The sequence below is a fragment of the Choloepus didactylus genome, chromosome 10 (genome assembly GCF_015220235.1).
Source record: "Choloepus didactylus isolate mChoDid1 chromosome 10, mChoDid1.pri, whole genome shotgun sequence".
Taxonomy (NCBI): Eukaryota; Metazoa; Chordata; class Mammalia; order Pilosa; family Megalonychidae; genus Choloepus; species Choloepus didactylus.
This window is the reverse complement of record NC_051316.1, coordinates 6,973,531-6,997,561: the sequence shown is the minus strand read 5'-3', so window position 1 is coordinate 6,997,561 and position 24,031 is coordinate 6,973,531.

Sequence of the window (24,031 nt, the reverse complement as noted above, 5' to 3'; positions counted from 1 at the left end):
AATTTAACATCCAATTAATCTGACTTATAAATTAGAAATTTTTAAATTTATAGAGTCCTTTTAAATTTATGAAAACCATTTCATATTGATTTACCTTGGTCATATGGGGAAAGTATGTTCTGGAGAACTGCCCTATAGTGAGTCTACCATCAAAAGTTGTTCAAGCAGAGTCTAGATGTATGACAGTTATCATTTAGAAAGGAGTTCTGCAATGAGCGGAAATTGAATTAGCTGACTCTCAGTTTTACTAAAGCTGCTGGAATGCAATATACCAGAAATGGTGTGTCTTTCATAATGGGGGTTTATTAGTTCACAAATTTATAGTTCTAAGGCCATGTAAATGTCCCAATTAAGGCATCAACAGCACAAAACCTTCTCTGAAGAAAGGCTGATGTCATCTAGGGTTCCTCTGTCACATGGGAAGTCACATAGCCAGAGTTCACTGGTCCTTCTTTCCCAGGTTTAGCTTCTGGTTTCCATGGCTATCTCCAAAATATCCCTGGGCTTCTGACTTAGCTTCTATTGGTTCTTCTTTCTTCTCTGGATATCATCTCTCAACTTCTCTGAGCACTCTGAGCTTCATCTGTCTTTTTCCTCTCATAAATGATTGAGCAAGGGAATTAAGACCCATCTTGAATGGGCTGGGTCACATCTCCATGGAAACAACCTAATCAAAAGTTTCCACCCACAATAAGTCTGTCCCCACAGAGATAGATTAAGAGAACATGGATTTTCTGGGGTACATAGCAGATCCACATCACCACAATGACTGCCAGCATCTTGTATTGTGTCAAGATTCTATGATTCTCTACTCATTCATCAGATATGAAAACTAAATATACAAATAACTCCCTAACATATATGCTGATTGCATCATATAAAAGGCTAAAAGTATGGGCTTTGAAAATCATTTTTGATTGACCAGATAGCCAAAAGCTAACAAAACAATGTGTAATATTATTAATGACCATTTGCTAAATGTAAATTAAATTAGATGTCATTCTAATATATTAAATAAACAGTGGTTCTCAAAAAGATAATGTTCAATGCCAACAAGTATGAAGTGGGAAAGAATGTTCTATCTACTGATGGTGGGAATACAAAATTAATGTCATTTTTTGGAAAACAATTTGATACTATTATTAAATAGCCTTACTATTCATACATTGACTTCATAATTAAACTTCTAGGAATCTATTCAAATGAAAAAAATCTATATATAGAAAATGCCTAAGGACAAAGTAATTTTGTATACATGATTTATAATTAACAAAAAACCTAGGCCGCTTCATAAAGCAGTTAAAAGGGGTGCTTAAATGGGTTGTGATTCACAGACATGGGTGAATATAATGCAGAAAATAGCACTTGATATCTTATTTTAAAATTGTTTCTTCTAGTGTGTTCCCAACACTCTGCAGCACCTCAGAGTCACTTATCTACTGCACTTTGATTTAATGAAGAATCTTATTCATCATTTATTGTCAGCTAGCTTACTACCCAGCACATGACAGGCACTTAATATATTTTGTTTAGCCTATATGAATGTTTGGAAAATGGAGTTTATAATATCATGGGAGGACTTAATATTAGCATAACACCGTGATACAAAATCATACTTACCATATCATTTTAGCTATTTAAAATATGTATAGAAGAGGCTACAAAAGGAGAGTTGATTGTCAATGCTAAAAGATATATCTCTGGTGTATACAGTTACTGTTCAACTGTATGAAGGAACATGGAGTAGGCTCCAAATTATGACCCAGGGATAGTAGTCAGAGCACAGTGGAGGAAGGCTTGAGGAGCAGGAGAAGGAAACATGTTTTTACAAGCTATAGAACTAGGGAAGAGGTCTTAACTTTCCTGTCTTAATTTCTTCTCTGTAGAATGAATAGAGGACTAACTGATCTCAAATGTATCTTCACATGTGTTAAATGGAAGAGAGAGGAGGCAGGGAACTTCTTTATTGAAACAGTTCTGATATCATAATGAAATAAGAGAAATCACAGAATATCATAGGGTATCTAAATATTGACTGCCCTCCATACAAATAGTCATAAAATTCTTGAAAGCAGGCAAGAGCCACTAGAGTAACTAGTCCAGGTCATGTAAGAAGAGTTGGAGCCAAAATCCATAAGAAACAGTAAGAAGTCAATGAAAAAGCCACACCAGGATTCAGGAGCTTTCAAGTAGAATGCTTTCCCTTACCTCCTCCCTTCCTTTTTTATCTCACTGTAAGAACTTAGTTAAGGCCTTTATTCTACCTATAGACAAAGAGCAAAAGTTGCTAATGCAGTGCTGGGGTGTTGAGGGATGGTTAATATGTTGATGGGGATGGAGAATTCTAGAAATTTGCTAGCTATAATTGACCTCTTCATTAACTGAAATCCTCTGATTAACTTCCTTGCTTATGTTGCTTTTATATTTTTGATCACCTCCTATCCTAAATGACAGGTTCTTTTGTTTCATATTTTGCATGACTTTCTCTTAGAGAATTATCTCCTGGTGGAGGATAGCAATGTCTTCTTCACCTGTGCATCTCTGTAGTGCTTAGCTCAGGGACATGCATATGTTGTATGCTCAGCAAATATTTGGAAAGGAGGGGTGGATCTAAACATGAGGCAAGTGATGTTACCTTTTTAAGGGTGCAGGAAACTAAAGAGACTTGTAAGATAAGAATAGAGCAGCATATTGTGAGTTAATGACCTAAAAATCAAGGCCTTAAGATTGAGACCCCAAGCTCACATGTAACACCTATAACAGTAGCCTGTGGGGAGCTGACATTAAATGAGGTGTGGCTGTTGTGGGACCTCCATGGAATGTCATGAGTGATCAACAAGAACATGTAACTATGACTGGCTTGATCTCAAAGGCCACAAGCTCTGTGTAAGCCCCAGGGTCCATTCAGCTCAATACCAGGGAACTCTGCCTGAACTTGTATGTGTTCATCTTAAACTTGGGTATTGTAGGATTCAGCCAAACTCAAGGGTACACTTATGCAGGTGTCTAGAGTTGTATTTCTGTAACCCCTTCCCTAGGGGATGAAAGAGCCACAAAATGGAAGGAACTTCAGTCACTGAATGACTGCACATAGGATCACTCCTGTCAACTTTCTAGCCCTCATTTGATGGTGGCAGGAGAAAGTGGAAACTCTTGTGTTTGCATGAGTATCTAAGTACGGAGTTACTGAGATTTGGGTTTTACTTGTTGAAACAGCCTATGTTCACTAATATTGTGTCAAATATTATTTCTTAGTAACCTGTGGGGAACAGGGCCTGAAGTTTCTCCTCTCCTTCCTGCATATGTGAGGTGGGGACCTGGAACACTGGGCTCCTGCTGAGACAGAACACTGTCAAAGCATATCTCATTAAAGTATGTGTGGACATGAGAATGCAGCTGAGGGACTGTTTTTCTGTTATTGTCCTTGAGAATAAGATACCCATTTTGCAGACAGATGTAAACAACCATGGGAAAATGTCTACATGCACAGTAAAGCATTACTCTATCCTAAAAGCATAATAAATAAGGGCCTTGGAAACAGGGCTCACACACTCACCTGACAGGTGGTGTGTCCCCTGCTCCCAGTCTCTCAAAGATATTTTTGTCTCTAATCTTAATTTCTGCATCACCCCCAGCAACAAGTGGTGCCCAACATGGGGCTTAATCTCAAAGCATCTTGTCCACTCCATTCTGGGGAAGGCTCATTTAATCAACTGAGGTGTGTGATATTGGTGCAGGAACTTGGGTGGAGCAGAGGCCTCACTACTTCTCTAGGTAAGAAGACTCCTGAGCATTTTGTTAAAGCAGGGTTACTATGGGGAATGGAGAAAGCATAACCAAGTATCGACCTTATGTCTATCTCCTCCATCAGATCTTAAAAGCTGGCAGTGCTAAGGATAATGAATCTCATATTCTAGAGCTCTTGCAAATTGTAGAAAAGCATTGCTCTTGGTTTCCTTATTTTGGCTCCCTGGAATCTAGTGATTGAGATAAGGTGGTTAAAGAGTTAAAAAAAATTGCATATACAGGGTGTCCCTTTGCCAGTCACTATTTGATCCACTTGGACCTTAATTAAGTCAGTTTTAAAGCCCCTCCCAATGGAGGATGAGGAGGAGAATAATGAAGATAATCTGGCAGACCCAGAAGGTAAGGATCCTCTCCCCCTTAAGCCATGCTCTCCATCACCCTCCACTCTCCAACCTCAATTTAAGGAGCTTCCATGGCCTCCTCCTGCTCCCTCACCTGTACCAGGAAAAAACCCCCCCCAGCTATTTTCTATTCAACAAGGCACTTTAAATTTGAAATTTTGGGAACTGGTCAGCTATATCCTTTAGAAGAAACATAAATTAGGAAGCAAATTATCAGTCTCAAACTTAATAAACTGGGGGCTAGTTTGTAATGCCCTATGTTCCCCTCAGTCATCCATTCAGCCCAGGGCTCTCCCTGAGGAGACTGAAAAAAAGGATGTAATTAGAGAGAAGGAATATTGGCTGCCTCCACCTCCTCTGCCTTTGCAGGACAGGCAACACAAAAAACAAATTCCTATTCCTAACAATTCTTGGCGTCTTGTTATGGAACAATGTAACACCTATACAGTCCATTAATCCTTGCCAAAAAATTGTTTATTGCTGTTTCAAAATGCATTAACTAAAGTGTTTTAAATGTCTAGCAGTGTTCTAGTAAGTTTGATTTTAATGGTAATAGCATGTTGTATAAAAGGTATAAAGAATGTTTTTCTAATTAGAGGGAAAGAGAAAGTAGCTTTGCTCTAAATAACTAATTGTTTAAGAATGTAGGATGAAGCTGGAATGAATGAAGGAAGTTGCAGAAAGTTTGGGAAGTGAGAAATTTATGTCTGTGGTCAAAATTAGAAAATGATAAAAACTAGTAATAACTGCTTAACAATGAAATCTCACAGCTTTAAAAAAAAAGTGGTTTTGTAAAACAAAATAGCATTAAATACTCTAACCACCATCTAAAACAGTAATTAATATTCAATGTTGTATGTGCCTAATAATTCACACACTATACTCCTGCTGTTTTACTATCAACCTAGCCACTCTCTTCCTGCTTCTCCTATCCTACTTCTCATCATAATAATTGTATGTTGTAGAATGTTTACTTAAAAACAATTTCCAAAATCATTTTGGTAACTTTTAATATAAAATATTTTTTTAAAATATGCTTTTATTAAAAGTGTCCTTAGATTATTAAAGTATTATTTCTTAGTAAAGGTTATAAAAATGCTTTCCTAAGTGATCAATGTAAAAAGCAAAAAATCTGTTTTGTCAAAATAACTTCTCTGCAATTTTGTCACATGCATTCAATTATTCCATTTTCTCAAAAAGCCCCTGCAAGTCAATTGTGTGTGTGTGTGTGTTTTGTTTGTCTTATAAAAAATACTTCCTAAAAAGGGGTTCCTCCCAGCAGTGCCCAATTCAAATGGCCATTTTATTTAACTTATTGTCTCATTAAAAATATACATATATAAAGGAAATATTTTCTCACTCATAACTTATTTGTCATTAAATAAAATTTACCTCAGTCAAATCTATTTAATTATATTATGGATTATAATATAATATAATAGTATTATATTATAAACCTGCTTGTTCTACTCTTAACAAAGATAATGTATCTCTCTGTATTCTGCTACTTTTAAATATTTATAAATAGATTTCACTGAGAACATATAATTATGTCTGTCTGCACATAATAGACACTTGAAATATATTTTAAAATATATTTTAAGACATTAAATCAGTAAAATAATTATGTAAGTAAAGTGGAAACTATTTTAAAAAATTGTATAAATATAGTCCTATAAGTATACTGTGGGAATGAAGCCTGGGAAAATATAACCACTTTACTTAGTTATCTTTTAAATTATAAAGAGTTAAATCAAGCACTTAAAATTTATTACTTCTATAATTTATATATATATATATATATATATGTATGTGTATATATATATAAATATATAAGTCTATCATGCTCCAATGATAGCAGTACTTAGAAAAATACAGGGGAATATAATTTATGCTATTATTAATAGCTTCTTTGCTTTAAAAAGCACTTAACTTACTTTCCTTTTTATAAGTAATTTTACCACACTAAGTCCATTTATCTAAATTAAATTTAATTCACTTGCAATATCCTCATCTCTAAAAATTCTTAATGATGTATTGTGCTCATATTTCTCCTACTTGGTAAAATTATAAATTTAATCTTGTAAATTTAAACTGTAATTGATATCAAAGTGTCCAGTTATATTTGTGTTCAAGAACTTTAATATATAATTTATAATCATAAATACATCAGAAACTTTATAATTCAGTGAACAAAATATAAAATTGGTGAAATATAAAAAATCTGCTTCTTTATTCTTTGTATAACCACATAGTGAGCAATAAAAATAAATTTCCTCAACTATTTCACATTCTGTCATTCTAATAACAAAACAATGCTTTGCAAAATAGAAAATTGGGTTAGGGTTAACTATTGAAACACTGAATTTCTTCAACCTACTGGTGTAATCAACTACAATTTAATAAATATTTTATAAATTGTCAGTGATTTATGTCCTACAGTAAAATTATTAAAATCTTAATTTTAAAATAAAACTCGTTTTATAAAATGTCATTTCCAATAATCTAAATAAGATGCACTTACATGCTATTCCAAACCTCATCAACTTTACATTTTGTAGCAAAACATTAAAAAAAAATTTACAAAAACAAAAACAAAAAAACAAAAGAGGGAGATAAGAGTACAGATAAAATCACTCCTGCGGTCCATCTCTCCCAAGTTTTGTTTACCTTGAATTATTTAAATTTTTATGAGAAACTTGATGGCACTTCTGCAGAAAGACATTTCTTCAGCCCTTGTACTACATCCAAATATATTTTTAATAAAAGTCCTCTTGTGTGGTGGAAGGACCCCATGACAGAGCAGTGGACAACAGGAAAATTGTTAACACAGGGGCAAGGGTTTGCTTGTGTCTCTCCAAGTGAAGATCAAGCTCCTATTTAGGTGCCCACATGACACTTGAAACCATACCATGAGTGGGAAAAAGAGAAATTTCATGCGGGACATAAAACCTCCAGTGATGTAGATGGAGGGCCTCTTGCTGAAAATGACTTGCATTGGACCAACGCCAGCCACCACTGTCGGAAATAAAGCGGTTCCTGTAAGGAATAAACGCTCACTCGGTTTTGGAGGAGAAAAGAATTTATTTACAATCTTGCAAGATAGGGCATACACTCAAACACATGGAAGACTGGCGCGCGCCAGAGGAAGAGAATGGCGATCTTTAAATCTCCTACTCCTAATTCGCAAGTCCCTCCCCTGTTTCCCCATTGACTGGGTACTACAGAGGTTACAGCCTATCCGAGAACACTAACTAATTCATCTTTTGAGATTTTAATTTGTACAGCCAATCCCAGAGAGCCAACTAGCTCATTATTGAGATTTTGAACTGATCAGCCTATCCCCCTCAAATTTTTATTGTTTTTTTGCTGTGAGTTCCCGCCTCTGATATTACCTCATATCTCTTTACATTCCAGTAACTATGGTTACTTTTCCATATAAGGAGCAGGCAGATTCTCTCTTCTCTTTGTCTGGGGCTTGTTTAAACTGGTTTTGCCTCCATTTCCCTTATTCCATGCTGTCTCTATGTGAAAACTAAACTTATCCCTTTCTTACAGATTCCCTCCTCTTTTTTTTTTTTAAACCCTTTTAGTTTTTACATTTTAGATTCTCAAATTTGTTAAGGGCTTTTTTACATTTCTCATTATGGGATTTTTCTTATTTTTGATTCTAGTGGTTTTGATGGGTTTTTGAACTAGCCTTTGAGCACACGGGATTATGTAGCACCCAGCTGTTATAAACATTTTGGCTGGAATGATAAGGAAAATTAAAATAGATGTTGCAATTCTTTTTCATTTCTCGAACCAATTTTTCAACCATTTTGTGAGTGGGTTGTTAATGCTAGAATTCTTTTCTGGTTTCTGAAATAAGGTTGTTAAGCCTTGTAGGGCTTTGGTGATAGTTTCATTAGGTGCGGTATTATTGGGGATGAATGTGCAACAATTTCCCCCAACTATAGCACAGACGCCTCCTTTTTCAGCTAGCATCATGTCTAGGGCCATTCTGTTTTCCCATGCCATTTGGCTAGTGGCATTTAACTGTTCTGCTATTTCTTTAATGACATCCCTGGTATAGTTGATAAATTTTAGCTGATGATTGACATTTTCATTGATGGTGACTCACCAGAATAAGGACGATTCAAACTCTGCAGCTACTTGATTTTTAGCTTTAAACTTATTAGGAACTTTCAGGGGGACCCCTATACTATCTACAAACAATTTTTTTATTGAAGGAACCGGGTACATTTTGTACATTTTTTTTTTTCCTTTGCCTTGGGTTGGTACTTTCTTATTACTTTTAAATGCCAGGGTAAATGAGATAGCCAATTGAACCAGAGCACAGGTTCCTTCCCACCTTTCAGGTAGTGTTGGCCAGAGGATGCCCTTCCCACAGTACCACCAGAGGTCTGCTCGGGGTATAGTTAGGCTGGAGAAGTTGTCAGTACTATCCTTGCTCAGATTCCACACCTGTGTACACAAAGCCATGGTACCAAGATCCTGGAGCCCTTCTTCCCATCTGGAGAGACAGGCAGAGTGGTTTCCGGGACCAAGGTGAGACGCTGGTATGGCTGTGACACTTCCCTTCTGGACTGGAGGGAAAAGGGAGGACAACGTACTACAACTTTCACCAGGAGTAGCATTTTGAAAGAGGAGTGTTATACATTTAAACTCCTTTTCATGCTTTTTCATCCCCAAGGGGAAGGGTGCAATCTGAGCAGTGGGTTGTTTGGTTGCACAAGCATAACAGTCACTTCTGTTTAGACTCTGGATGGTATATTTGACCCATTTTACCCAGGCATTTGTATTTTCATAACCTGTCTCTATTTCTGTGGTTTGCTTTAAGTCTTTGGCCTTAAGTATTCTAATGACCTTGGGGTCAATTTGAACTGGAGAGTTAGAGTCCAGTCAAGTTTCCCTTAATGGTTTTCCCTCCAGCCTGGATGAAACCCATCCTTTATACTTTGTTGTCCACCAGTGTTCTAAGAATAACAGGGATCAGGTGACTCATAAGTTATACTCTCAAATCTTTGCCCCCAACAATCTTGCTCTCTATTTGAACAGTCTGCTTACATACTTATATTCCTCCCTCGGTTGTCACTGATGTTTTAGATTTCTACAGCTAATTACTTGACAGACATCAAATTGTACAGTTTGAGACTTTAAGCCTTTGACTACACTTATAACCAGCTTAGCAGAACCTGTTACTCCTTGAATATAGAACATTATGATCAGTATAAGCAATTTCATCATTAAGCTATACACAGAGCACAATGCAAACATAGGGTTTAATCCAGCCCTTCCTCCCTCCTAGTATGTTCTTTCAACTGTTGCCTATTTAAGGTGATCCTTAGGGGATCTGAGGTAGGAGTCACTTTCCAGGATTCAGGTTGAGTTGCTGGATACTTATCGTCTGGTTCAGGCACCGGTCCCTTCACTCGTGTGTAATGAGTCCAGCCTCTTTCTGCCATTCGGACTGCCGTCTCAGTTGTCAGCAAGACCTGATAGGGTCCTTCCCAGATCGGTTGAAGTTTGGATTCTTTCCACGACTGGATCAGAACCCAGCTGCCAGGCTGATGTCGATGGGCAGCAAATTCAAGAGGCAGGGTCTGAGCCAACAGTCCACGGTGCCTGAGAGATGATAAAGTAGAAGACAAGGCCAGTATATAATTCTTAAGAAAAAGATCCTTTGTGTCTAGGGAGGGGAACTCTCCAGTCCTCCTGGGGAAAGGCAAACCAAAAACCAAAGGCCTACACCTTGTAATTGCCTAAGTACTAAATCACACATGGCTTGTACCCCTCTAATGACTCCCCTAGTGTAAAACTGCTAATACCTGCTTTAGGTACAGACACTCCTGAAGTCATGTGCATGAAGAGCAGCAAGAACTTACCAACATTTTGGGCTAGAACAATTAGACTAAAGGACAACAATAATTTACAATAACCTAAGATTAATGAACATAAAAAGGCTTACCACTCTTAAATGCCAACTTAAAATTCAGTTTTTAGTACACCTAGTTTAGTGATGCTTGAATATACATGATTCACATATATGCATACCCTGAACATACACACAAGTTTTGCTGTTAGATGAGTAAAAACCCACTCTCCAGGGAGAGGAGGACAAGCCTTGGTGTGTAGTATTTGACAATATATGTGGTGTCTTTATTCCTATTAGACTTAATGTTAAGATAGCAACCTGGCATTACCAAATGGAGACCTGGGAAGAGATATGAACCATTCACTGTTCTAAGTTTGTTTAATTCAGCTTTAGTGAACCTTAAACCCTTTTATAGGAACATTTACTTGCACTTTGAGTATGGACCTTTTGCTTTTGCCCAAAATATATCAGAAAAATTATTCTGCTTTTTACAAGAATACACAGTCTCATATATCTGGAATACAGACACATATAACTTATATACACACTCATAACCATACGAAACAGACATACATTCCCATTTACAAGCATGTATAGCCAATACACTACTGTTACACATACATAGAAAACTTTTACGCAGTTTTTCTCACTTTTTTTTTCATTTTTCACACTATTGTGAAACTGCACACAATTGCCCAGCTTTAGAGTACACACAAACTAGTATACGCTATAAAGACACAAAGAAATAGCTTCAGTTTACTATAGATGAGTACACAGGAAATTTTTGCCAAGTTTTAAATTACACACTGACAAACTTTCACAGTTTGAAAGACTCCTACGTAATTATATTACATGCTTTTATTACATACAAATACAACTATCCCACATTCCTGTGTAAACATACAACTTAAACTCCCATTAGATTCATGAAGTTTTAACTCTCAGAATGCATCCAAATACAGTCCTAAAAAATGTGCATATAACTTCCTGTATACCCTGATACACACATTAAGGGACTTTAAATGTAGCTTCCACAGGCCTTAGACTTAATTACACAGCACACTAAAATATGTAAATGTATTTATTAATACCTGTTTAGCCCCACATAAGTATATGAATAGAGAATCACACAAACCCCATGCTACAAATTTCCTTCCTCTTTTTTTTTTTTTTTTTTAAACTGCTCCAATTACTTCTCTATCTCACTTTTGTCTGTTTCCTCCCTGGCTTGTTGACTCTCTGAATATTTCCTCTAATGGCTTATTCAGCCATTCATCGATGTTTTGATCTTCTCTGAATATTAGGCTAAAATTCCTTTATATAGCTGACCTTTTAAAGTCTGAGTTATTAACAGAATGACATTGTATTTTTGGGGCTTGAGGGAGTGGGAGTCCAACCCTTTTTAGAGGCTTTTGTGGCAGCCCTTTCTTTTCAAAGTCTGGGTGATGTTGGGGAGATTACCTTTTTGACCCCACCCTTCTTAAACATCGGGGTGCCACCCAGACTCTGCCTCTTCGGGGTAAAGGCTCTGCCTTCTCTGAACAGTGGGGTGGCAGCCAGGCTTTTCCCATTCCCCTGGGAATGTGCTCCACCCTCTGGGTCCTGAGGCGGCAAAACTTTTCTAGAGCATTGAGGCGGAAGGCCCACCCTCAACCCCCAGGGCAAACTCACCCTTTTCATGCATGTGGGCCACTCCACTCTCCCAGCCTGAGACCACTTGACTTCAGACCTCAACTTTCATCGTTCTTTGGGGATATGGGTACAGCCAATTTTATTTTAGGTGGATGCAGTCTCCCTCTTTCTCTCATAGCCGCCTTCTTTCCTATTTCCCTTTCTTCTCCCAAGAAAGGGATATTTACATAAACCAGAGTTTAAGAATCAAGTTAATTGTTATTCAGCTAGCCTTGCTAGGCTTTTTATTAATGATTCTTACCTTCCTTTCTTTAAGAGCCTTTAGAAACGGAAACTTTTGGAAATCTCTCCATTTTTTTTTTTTTTTCTTTTCTTAACTTTTGGTGGGTTGTAATTACTGGAGCAGTCAGCATTAACTGGCTCTCCAATTGCCTGGGGGCATAGACTGCTTCCACCAAAACCCCAGGCTTTAATGGTTCCCGCCCCAGTGAGGGAGGGGAAACCATAAGGTGGGGGAATGCTTATCCCAGGTTTTAGTTTCTTTTTTTCCCTGCAGCCAGCACATGGCACAGTTCAATTCTGCCTTGGAAAAAGGTTTATTTTTATTAACATGACACACGAGGTCAGCACAAAGCCAACTCTTATCTGCCTTATATTTTGGCCAGAATATATTTGGCAGCAAAATGCCTTTTTTTTTTTTTTTTTTTTTTTGTCTAAACATAACAATAATATTTGATCATTTTCTTTTACCCTTTCCCTTGGTCCAATTACTTTTAGCCCAATGTTTTAACATGTTTCCCAATGGATTATTTAGAGGAATGTTCCCCCGGGACCCTAAAGGTACCCCCTTCCCTTTATTCCCGGCCAGCTGACTGCCTCTATTCCCCATTCTGAGTCTTGCCTGAGCATCTTTCCCTCAGGATCAGCCCCAGACTCTCAGAATGCTTTAACCACCAAGGTAATATAATATTTCTTTCCTTACCTTGGTCCGTGCACGGAGTTGCCTGGTTAACCAGAGGCAGGCCTTTTCTTTTCCCCCTTTTCTCATCCACAACCGGCAGATCCAAGCATCTGGTCTCGGGCCCTTTAGCTGCCGGAGATGGGCCCCCAATGGCGGAGTCCGAGACCGCTCAATCAGCGGGGCGCGCCTTCCCTTTGTCCACCTCGGGAGTCCCCCTCCGAAGCTTCGGATCCCGGATGAGCCCCCAAGTTGTCGGAAATAAAGCAGTTCCTGTAAGGGAATAAATGCTCACTCGGTTTTGGAGGAGAAAAGAATTTATTTACAATCTTGCAAGATAGGGCATACACTCAAACACATGGAAGGCTGGCGCGCGCCAGAGGAAGAGAATGGCGATCTTTAAATCTCCTACTCCTAATTCGCAAGTCCCTCCCCTGTTTCCCCATTGACTGGGTACTACAGAGGTTACAGCCTATCCGAGAACACTAACTAATTCATCTTTTGAGATTTTAATTTGTACAGCCAATCCCAGAGAGCCAACTAGCTCATTATTGAGATTTTGAACTGATCAGCCTATCCCCCTCAAATTTTTATTGTTTTTTTGCTGTGAGTTCCCGCCTCTGATATTACCTCATATCTCTTTACATTCCAGTAACTATGGTTACTTTTCCATATAAGGAGCAGGCAGATTCTCTCTTCTCTTTGTCTGGGGCTTGTTTAAACTGGTTTTGCCTCCATTTCCCTTATTCCATGCTGTCTCTATGTGAAAACTAAACTTATCCCTTTCTTACACCACTGAGGCTTCTCCTCCTACACAGGGACAAATTAAAATTTGTTCCAACAGGCTGTATGGCTGGTACAGCAGGAGCACTGGCCATTCACCCCCTCTAATCTGGTGATAGCTTTATTTGCTATTGTAACTACTACTGTAAGTATGCTTCCTTTAGTAAATGCCCATGCTCATAGTTATACTTTTTGGGCATATATCTCCAATCCTCCTCTGTTACAGCCTGTGGAATGGAATGATCCAGCCCTTCTTATTTATCTCAATGATACAGCATGGCTTCCCAGCCCGGAGGATGGCAGGCTACCAGAATATCCTGTAGAGGAAGACACTCAGTATAATTTGACCTTCTTACATTTACCACTATGTTTGGGACATGGGAAATAATGTTTGACTTTTGAGCAAAAAGCATGGCTTTCAATAATTTCAAAGCATGGAAGTGTCTCTCATTCTATGTTATATTTGTCGACAGGTCAAAGTTTTGCATACAAACATAATAGTACAATAAATGACGGAACCCTAGAGCGTCCTGTCTGCCAAGCACCAAAGTATTGTTCTCCAGATTTAATGAGAATACATTGGGAAACTTGACGAGGGACTAATGATGTGCTACTGCTTAATGGTTCCTATTGGAATTGTAGCTGATGGGTCCCCTAAGGGGTTTGCAGTGCAGAACTGCAGCGGCCAAAATGAGTCCTGCTTGGCACATGAACAGTTAAGGTGGAAAATTCATGTGCATAATTTGGCATCCCTTCTAAATGATACATATAGCATGCAAACAGAAGGCAGAAAACCTATAATATGGCAAGGTATGGGAATGGTCCCACCATGGCCTTTTTTAAACAATTATACCCCTCAAACATCTATTTGGAAGATTCCAATGGCTCTATGGTATATTAAAATCTGGAATGGAACATATTCCCATAAAAATAATTACACTTTAAACTTTACTGAGTTCAAACACTTTAGTGTGCAGGCTTGTGTTAAAGATCCATATGTATTTTGCATAGGTAATCGCCCTCTTAAGATGAGTTCTAAGGAAGTTTCTTTTAATGCTAATGCCACTTGTGCTTTATATTCTTGTGCAAATAGAACCTTAAGTAACAGCAATCTTACCTTAATTATCTTACTAAGAGGAAAGGGCCTCTGGATACCAGTGACTCAGGAAAGGCCCTGGAAATCCTCTGCTGATATGCATATACTATTAACATTAATAAATAAAGTGTTACATAGAGTAAAAAGATTTCTAGGCATCTTAATTGAATTTATTATAGGTTTAATACAATAACCACAGCCGCTGCTGTAGCCAACACCACGCTTCATCAATTAGTACAGACAGCACACTTTGTACAAACATTGCATGAGAATGCTAGTGAAGCTTGAGGAGAACAGCTAAAAATTGATAAACAAGTTAACCAGCATTTGATTGACTTAGAAAACGCTATTCTCTTACTTGGAGAAGAAATAGAAAATCCCAGGCATGGAATACAATTAACATGTGATTGGAATATAACCACCATTTGCATAACTTCACATGAATACAATTCTTTGACAGTAAGCTGGGATAAAATTAAAAAAAACATTTAATGGAACATCATAAAAATTTATCTATTGATATTTCCCAGTTACAAGCTGATTTTCACACAATTCAACAAGCATATCTCCAAGTTTTATCCTCATCTAAAATCTTTGAGAGCATTGCTGATGGAATACAACAGCTAAATCCTTTACTATGGGTTAAAAGCTTAAGTAGTGAAATGTTAGGAAGTGTCTTTATAATACTAATTTGTCTTTTATGATTATGTCTAGTCTTCTGATGCACAAGACAAGCAGTCTCTGATTTAACTGAGAAATCTGCAATCCCAGCCATCATGTCTGCAATAAGAAAACAAAAAGGGGGATATGTGGGAAATAGGGACTGAAGTTTCTCCTCTCCTTCCCACATACTTGAGGTGGGGGTCTGGAATGCTGGGCTCCTGCTGAGACAGAACACTGTCAAAGCACATCTCATTAAAGTATGCATGGACGTGAGAATGCAGCTGGGGAACTGTTTTTCTGTTATTGTCCTTGAGAATAAGATAAGACCCATTTTGCAGACAGATGTAAGCAACCATGGGAAAATGTCTATGTGCACAGTAAAGCATTACTCTACCCTAAAAGCATAATAAATAAGGGTCTCAGAAACAGGACTCACACACTCACCCAACAGGTGGTGTGTCCCAAGCTCCCAGTCTCTGAAAGATATTTTCGTTTCTAATCTTAATTTCTACATCACCCCCGGCAACAGTAAGCCTTATGATTATGTGGATTTTGTAAGGTAGTTTGGTTTGAAAGAGGGCAACAAAGCCAAATGGTCAGGTAAAAAGAAAAGTTTTATTTGAGAGAAGCCTCAGGGCAGCCCCCACCTGCAGAAAGGCTGCTTGGAGGGGAAAGCATGCAGTCAGGTAGTGGGATTTCTTTTCATAGACCTTTTTGCCAGTCAGGAGATTACATGGTATAAGGTATGTGAACTTTGGCCAATGGGCATTACACATAGTTTATCTTGTAACTTAGGCAATGCCTGGTTTGTGCGTTTGAACAAGAGAGGTGAGGAGGTAGGGAATAAATTTGTAATGGAAATGGGCAGTGATGGATGAGAACAAAGAAAGTGGCAAGAAAATGGGGAAAGGGAGGGAGCATCAATGTAAGTCATGGTCTGATCTGCAGCCTGGTTTTGCAAAACAGGGAGATGAAGGAGGGGTACAAGGCCCAGAACTAACATTCCAGACTTCTTTTAATATATTTTGCTGAGGAATTGGGGCAAGGATACATTTTCCATATCTGCTTCATGCTGACCAGGGATGTGAAGATGTCCCTAGCAGTAATCTTGTGGTAGAGTCTGGTAGTGATGAGCTTGCTGCATGAGGAGTCTGTTGCTGATAGTTTGATTGGTTGTTGTCTGGATAGTTCTTCAAATGAAATTTAGTAGAAGCCATATAAGGCAGGGCCCCAGAAGCAAAAACAAAGAAACAATATTAGTATTAAAGGAGTTAAAAGGGGTGTAAGGATAGAAAGGAGTAGTGAAGAGAAGTAGGAAAAGAAATGTTAAAGCCAAGATGGATTATTTGCTGCATATTTGACTTGTCTTATGATGTCTATACTTTATTTCAAAGTTTTATACTTTTAACTACCTTGCCAGTTGTATTCATGTATAAACAGCAAGTTTTATTAAGCAAAACACAGGTCCTACTGTTTTAGCAGCAAGAATATTTAGGGCTCATCTTTTTTTAGAACCATGACTTCTAGACTGTCTATGGAGTTTTGTTGCTTTCTACGTTTTTGTTTTTTGTTTTTTTTTTTTTGTAATATATTTAATGCTACTATACTTTTAATGTGATTTTTATGTTTTTTCTTTGGCCAACAGCTTATTAGCTGGATTTGAATATTTAATGTTTTTAGTAGATATTTTTCCTAGAAGTGGGGTGGGATACTTTGATATTACTAGAAACTGATGATTAAAATAAATACTACCAATTTGGTAAGGAAGAGGTGGGGTGAAGGCTTGAGTCTGAGATTTTTATCTATTCCCAGTATGGGACAGCTTTTAGAGGAGAGAGCCAGAGTGAGAGTTTAAGACAGAATAAATGGCTTCAGTATTAATTTTAAAATAATAATGGTCTTATTGCCACATCAAGAAACATCTGGGGCTTGATGATCTTGATGTTTTCTGGTGAGATTCAGGGAACCATTTGTCCCAGGCCCCTCTAGTCCTGTTTAGGGTGACCAACATGGCTTTTGGAGAGGACTTGCTCCCCATTGGGTGTTCAATGCCCTCTTTGACTGAGTGTTCTGGCTTTATGCACCATTCACAGAGCCCTGGAGGTTTTATTTTGTCCACAGGGGCACTTTCCAGTGCCCTATTTTTCTGCATTGATGACTGGTTCCCAGTGGCTTCTGCCTCTCAGTGAAATTCAGGCAGCTAATTACTGTTTACAGCTAAAGCTATGACCCTTGCTTTACTCTGGTCCCTCCTTACACTTTTCTACTCTGCAGTCCAGTCCTGATTATTAAAGACAGAGAAGACAGTATTTATAATGTTACTTATAGGTGTTTGAGGTTTCAAGAATACTTTTTACAGTTTTTTTTATGCACAAAACTGTCTGATAAAGTAGGTTTTTAACATGACTTGTTTTTCTTTAGAGTCTAGGTTTACATTGGTGAATACTTACAGAATTAATACATTTTATACTTTTTATTATGCAAGCAATTTCATGGTTCCTTGTTTTCAGGTTTTATTGTTCCTTCTGATAGTTCCAAACAGGGTCTCTGCTAGGGAGAGCTTTAGTTCCAGCCCTATACTGTGTGGGATCTTTTCCTTGAAGTTTATTTAGATTTTTTGCTTTTCCTTGGGAGTGCAGCAGGAGGAAAGAATAACTTGAAGGTTTTTCCAAGTAAATTTATAAGTTAAGACTGGATTTTTGAACTTTATTGTAAATTTAGAGAGGTTTTTAGAAAATTTCCCAGTTGTCTTTCATACTGGGATATGTTTGTTATAGAAAAAAGGACAAGGATTTTTCAGTTTTTATAATATAATTTACTTATAAGTAAACTTATAAGTTAAGGCTGGATTTTTTAACTTTCTTGTAAATTTAGAGAGGTTTTTAGAAAATTTCCCAGTTGTCTTATACTGGGATATGTTTGTTATAGAAAAAAGAACAAGGATTTTTTAGTTTTTATAATTTAATTGGTGGGCTCAGAGTCTGGGTTTGATGGATTTTTATTTTTGAGACTTTTTGATGTTTTAAGTTGTGGAGGTTTGACTAACATTGAGTTATTTAAAATACTTGCTTTTCTTCCTGAGATAAAAGGGATTTTCTTTTATTTTTGCCTTTAAAATAACATACTTTACAATCTCCCCTTGTGGTTTGGTTTTGATAGAGGATTATAAAAGTTGGACCCACAGAATTTTAGACTATTTTCCCATTTTTTTTTGTAAAAAAGGTTTAATTGGTATATGATGTTAAAGCCAAGAGTGCCATTTTGTGGTTATTTTCCTCCCTTCTAATTTGCACTGGGGCTAAGCATCATTACAATAAAGGATGCATCCCAGACCCTGATCTGGAAAATTTCATTTCTTTGCTTTTCCCTTTCTAGTTAGGGTGTATAAAGGTTTCAAAATTTATACTATACAGAGTATAAAGAGTTTTCATTAAGCTAAAAAAAGTTATTAATTGTTTAGGAGTAATCAGTTGGGATAACTTTGTATTTTCACAACCACAGCTGAAGGAATAGCCTTAGTTTTACTTAACCAGATAATACCCAAGAACTTGATAGAGTAGTTAGGGTTTGGTGGAAGTTTTTCATTTTGAAGAACAGCAAATGTCCATTGTGTTTTCTGTGTGAAGGTGGCTGCAGTTTGGTTGGAGGGATTTAAAGATATGCTAAATAACATTTTAGCAAGGTTTAAAACAAAATTAAGTTGGCTTAATTGAGTGCTCATATACTGCAACAGGGTAATTATATTCAGCACAGCAGCAAAGAATGAGTTACTATATTAAGTTTGCTATAATTAATGATTATTTGCCAGGTATTATTAGGTTTTCTCATTGGCCAGACAGGTCTATTAAATAGCTGTGGTAGTTTATATTAACAAGGCAACATTTGATTAGGAGGCACTACTAGGGCAGCAGCAGCTGCTCCATCCTCTTTCCTATTCCAATGACTTTAGAGTGTTGAGTTTTTCTGTTTTAACCCTTTGTTGGACCAGAGTTTGAAAATGCTTACTTCCCTCCATTTTAATTTTTCAGTCATACAGGGGTTTACATTTTAGCATTTTAGTTAGGCGAAGTTAGGATAAATTTAACTTGCTCTTTAGGCAGCTTCTGCACTTTCATTTTAGTGTACTGGAATGTTGGTAATTTTAAATCTTTATTTAGAGGGCTTTTAAAATTTTGCTTGGATTAATTGCATATTTTTTAACTTCACTTTTTCTAAGTGGCAGTCTGCTTCATTGGCTATTAAGGCTTTATCATAGCCAAACACACAGCTTTTAAGGATACTCAGGTTACTGCAGCTGTAGCCTGGCAGCTTTTGTTTTCCCTTGGAATTTTACTTGTCCTGCTTAAAGCAAAGTTTCCACCATGAGTGACAGTTAAAATATTTAGAGCTATTTTATTTTTTAAGACTACTTTTTAAGTTGTGATGATTTATTATTGACTTGGGACATTGCTAGTTGTTACCATTTTTTAACTTTGATCACAGAAATAAATTTATATTTCTGCAAATTTATGTACTCATTTTTAGGTTTTGTTCCATTTTTTTCTGGGGTAACCAGTCCTTCAGGATAAAACACTTTCTTTTTCTTTCTAAAAAATATTCTTTATACCTTTCATACTTAAGTTACCAAAATAATTTTGGGAACTGTTTTTAAACAAACATTTTACAATGTATTGCTACATTTTCTTTTAAACAATTAGTTCTTTAAGACAAAATTACTGAGGATCCAATATGGCAGCATAGAAGGAAGATAAGTAGTCCCCCTGGAACAACTAAAAAACCAGCTACAACTAGTAAATAATCCAGAATAACTGCAGGGGGACAAATGTGACCGTCCACTCATCATACACTAACCCGAATTGGGAGGATTGCCTGAGATCACAGCATAAAACCTGTAAGTAAGAACTGCAGATCCAAATTGGGAGACCCCTCCCCCACAGCCCAAGCTACAAAGCTGTGGTGCCAGAGAAGCTTTCTCCCAGCAAGGGAATAGAGCTCAGCTGAGCTCCAACTGGGTTTTAATTAGTGAGCGTGAACAGTTCACTACAAGGTATGAATCTCCAACAAGTAGACAGAGGCTTTGGGTGACAACTGACCTTGGAGAGCCAGAGGGTCACCTCAGACTACCTCTGTTCCTTTTTTGATTCTGTGGAGAAAGCCTCAGCCATTTTCCGTTCCCAGTTCTGTGACCCAGACAGGGGTGTGGCACAGGAAGAGAGAAACCATTGAAATTCTAATGACCTCCCCCTAGGGCATCTATCTTCTCTAAGAGGAAAGGGGTGGGGCCCAGCTCTACTATCTGCCTTTCATTCAGAACTTACACTGGTCAAGAATTATAGGCTAATCTTTGCATCAGGCAGAGAGCACCCCTGCATGGCCTGGTGGCCCAGGGCTTCCCTTGAGGGATGACTTGCACTAGTGATGTAGCACAGCCTTCCCTCAGCAGAGGGCCTGGAAGATCACAGCTGAGAAGGGGGGCCCACTCAGAAAACCCAGGGATGCTACATCAATGCCAGTGGTTTGTGGGTCACTGACAGAGAAAATCTGGGGCAAAAGTGAAATGAAGGCTTAGACTCCTGCAACAGCCTTGAATCTCCAGGAACACCTGGGAGGTTTGAATAATAAAGCAGCCCCACCTCTCTGACCACCCAGACACATATACCATGTTCAGGGCAGACAGCTCCAACAACAAACCCAAACTGAGCTCACCAACTGAACCCCACAAAAAATCATTTCCCCACACACAACAGAGGCAGAGTTGGGGATAACTGACTTGAAGGGTATTGGTGACTCACAGAAGCCATCTGCTGGTTAGTTGGAGAAAGTGTACACCACCAACTTGTATTTCTGAAAAATTAGATTGGAATTTTTTTTTACAACTTGAAAGAAATCTATCAAGCAAAGCAAATGCCAAGAGGCCAAAAACAACTGAAAATCTTAATACGTATGTTAAAACCAGAATATATGGAGAACCCGATCCCAAACATCCAAATCAAAATATCAGGAGAGTCACAGTACTTGGCACAATTAATCAAACAATTGCAATTGAGGGACAAAAACATGGCACAGGATATAAAAGATATGAAGAAGACCATGGAACAGGATAAAAGGGACATAGAGAAGACCCTAGAAGGGCATAAAGAAGAAATTGCAAAATTAAATAAAAAATAGAAGATCTTCTGGAAATAAAAGAAATTGTTGGCCAAATTAAAAAGACTCTGGATACTCATAATACAAGATTAGAGGAAGTTGAACAATGACTCACTGTCCTAGAAGTCCACAGAACAGAAAATGAAAGAACAAAAGAAAGAATGGAGAAAAAAATAAAAAAAATCAAAAAGGATCTCAGGGATACAATAGATAAAACAACCAAACTTAAGACTCATTGGTGTCCCAGAAGGGGAAGAGAAGGGTAAAGGTCTAGAAAGAGTATTCAAAGAAATTGTTGGGGAAAACTTCCCAAACCTTCTACACAAAGCATAATACCCAGCAAACTCCAAATAGAATAAATACAAATAAACCCACTCCAAGACATATTCTGATCAGACTCCCAAATACTGAAGAGAAGGCACAAGTTATGAAAGAAGCAAGAGAAAAGCAATTCACCACATACAAAGGAAACATAAGACTAAGTTGTGACTACTCAGCAGCCACCATGGAGGTGAGAAGGCAGTGGCATGACATATTTAAAATTCTGAGAGAGAAAAATTTCCAACCAAGAATACTTTATCCAGCAAAACTCTCCTTCAAATTTGAGGGAGAGCTTAAATTTTTCACAGACAAACAAATGCTGAGAGAGTTTGCCAATAAAAGACCTGCCCTACTTCAAATACTAAAGGGAGCCCTACTGACAGAGAAACAAAGAAAGGAGAAAGAGATATAGAGAATTTTAACAGACATATATAGAGCCTTACATCCCAAATCACCAGAACACTCATTTTTCTCTAGTGATCACAGATCTTTCTCCAGAATGGACCATATGCTGGGACATAAAACAAGCCTCAATAAATTAAAAAAAAAAAAAAAAAAAAACCTAACAAAAAAAAAAAAAACAATTGAACATTTTCAAAGCACAATCTCTGACCACAATGGAATGCAAATAGATGGCAATAAGTTTTGAATTGTAACTCCACTATTTACTTCCTACATGATATAAAATACACAAACTCTAATGACAAATCAGTGGTTTTCTAACTCAATGCAAAATATGTAATTTTTGACAAGAACTATATAAAGGTGGGGGAATGGAGGAGTATAGGTACATAGCTTATGTGTCCTATTGAAGTTAAGTTGGCATCAAAGAAAAACAAGATTGTTATGGATTTAAGAGTTTAATTTTAAGCCCCACAGTAAGCATAAAGAAATTATCAGAGAATATGGCCATAGAGATTAAAAGTAGAGTATGGGTTAAGAGAAATGAGGGAAGGGGCAATGAGGAGTTAAGAAATGAATGTAGGGTTGCTGTTTGAGGTGAAGGGAAATTTCTAGTAATGGATAGTGGGAAGGTGATAGCCTTACAACATTCTAAATGAGATTAATCTCACTAATGGAATGCTAGAGATGGGGTGCAATGGGAAGATTTAGGCTGTATACATGTTTCCACAATTGAGAAAAAGAAAGACAGTCTAAATAGATGACAATTAAATGCCAAGGATCACCCTGGATGGGATCTGAGGGTGGAGGACAGGAGGTTCAAAGGGACACAGTTTAGACATAAGGAAAAAGAAATATAGAATGTAAGCTTTGTATCATTGTTGAAACTCTTGTACTTCTTAGCTGTGCTTAATGGGATTGCATAAAAGAATGTTCTTGTTCATGGGAATTGTATATGTGAATTATAGTGTTTGTTCAATGATGTGTGCAGCTAGCTCTCATATGTTCAGAAGACAGAGCAATAGATGATGGATGATAGATAGGGAGGGAGGGAAAGAAATAGCAGTGTGACATGTTAAAGTTAGTGGATCGGGGTATCGGGGGGTCAGGGAATGCTGGAGTTCTGTGTATGGGGTTTATATTGTTTTTGCAACTGTTCCTATAACTTTGAATTTATTTCAAAATAAAATGTAAAAAAAAAAAACACCACTTTATAATAAAGCAAAGCAAAGTTTCAGGAAAAAAAAGACAAAATTACTTTCCTTTTTCTTTTAATAAAAGCATTCCTTATACATTTTACACTTAAGATACTAAAATAATTTTGAAACTGTTGTTAAGCAAGCATATCACAGCATACTATTTCCATCAAAATTAAACTTGTTAGAATAATGCTAAATATTTAAAACATTAAAGTTTATGCATTATTGAAAGAGTAATACACAATTTTTAGCAAGAAATTGTACCACATGTAAGATTTAACTGGATGCCTGAGTGGTTTAGCCGTGTATAAGCTGAGATTTTATTAGTAGATAGAAAAGATTTAGGTGAGAAGATTTCACATTCCATACTTCAGGATTGACAAGAAAGGGAAAGGGAAAGAAGGGGGATTGGTAGGGTTTGTTGAAGGGGTTGTGTTAACTAAAGAGAGAAGGAAGATGCTTGATACAGTTTTGAGAGAAGGAATGAGTATTTGGGCTTTTAATTCAGGATTGCTGTGGGGCAGCATGGAAGGATTAGGAATGAGTGGGTAAATATGTGGTTGCTAAGTGAGCAGGGTAGAAATGGGAGAGCATGGTAAGTGGTTCTTGTATGTATAAGAAATGAAATTGGCTTACCTTCTACTGACAGAGCTACCTGAGATTTCATGTGAGAGATGGTTGCAGGGCCTTGAGCAGTTTCTGGGCACCTTCAGTTTTCTGCTGCTACTTCTAAAGGCTCTGGGAGATTAAAATTGGAGGTTTGGACATTTCTTAGACTAGTTCTTGGGCCATTTGCATTTAAAA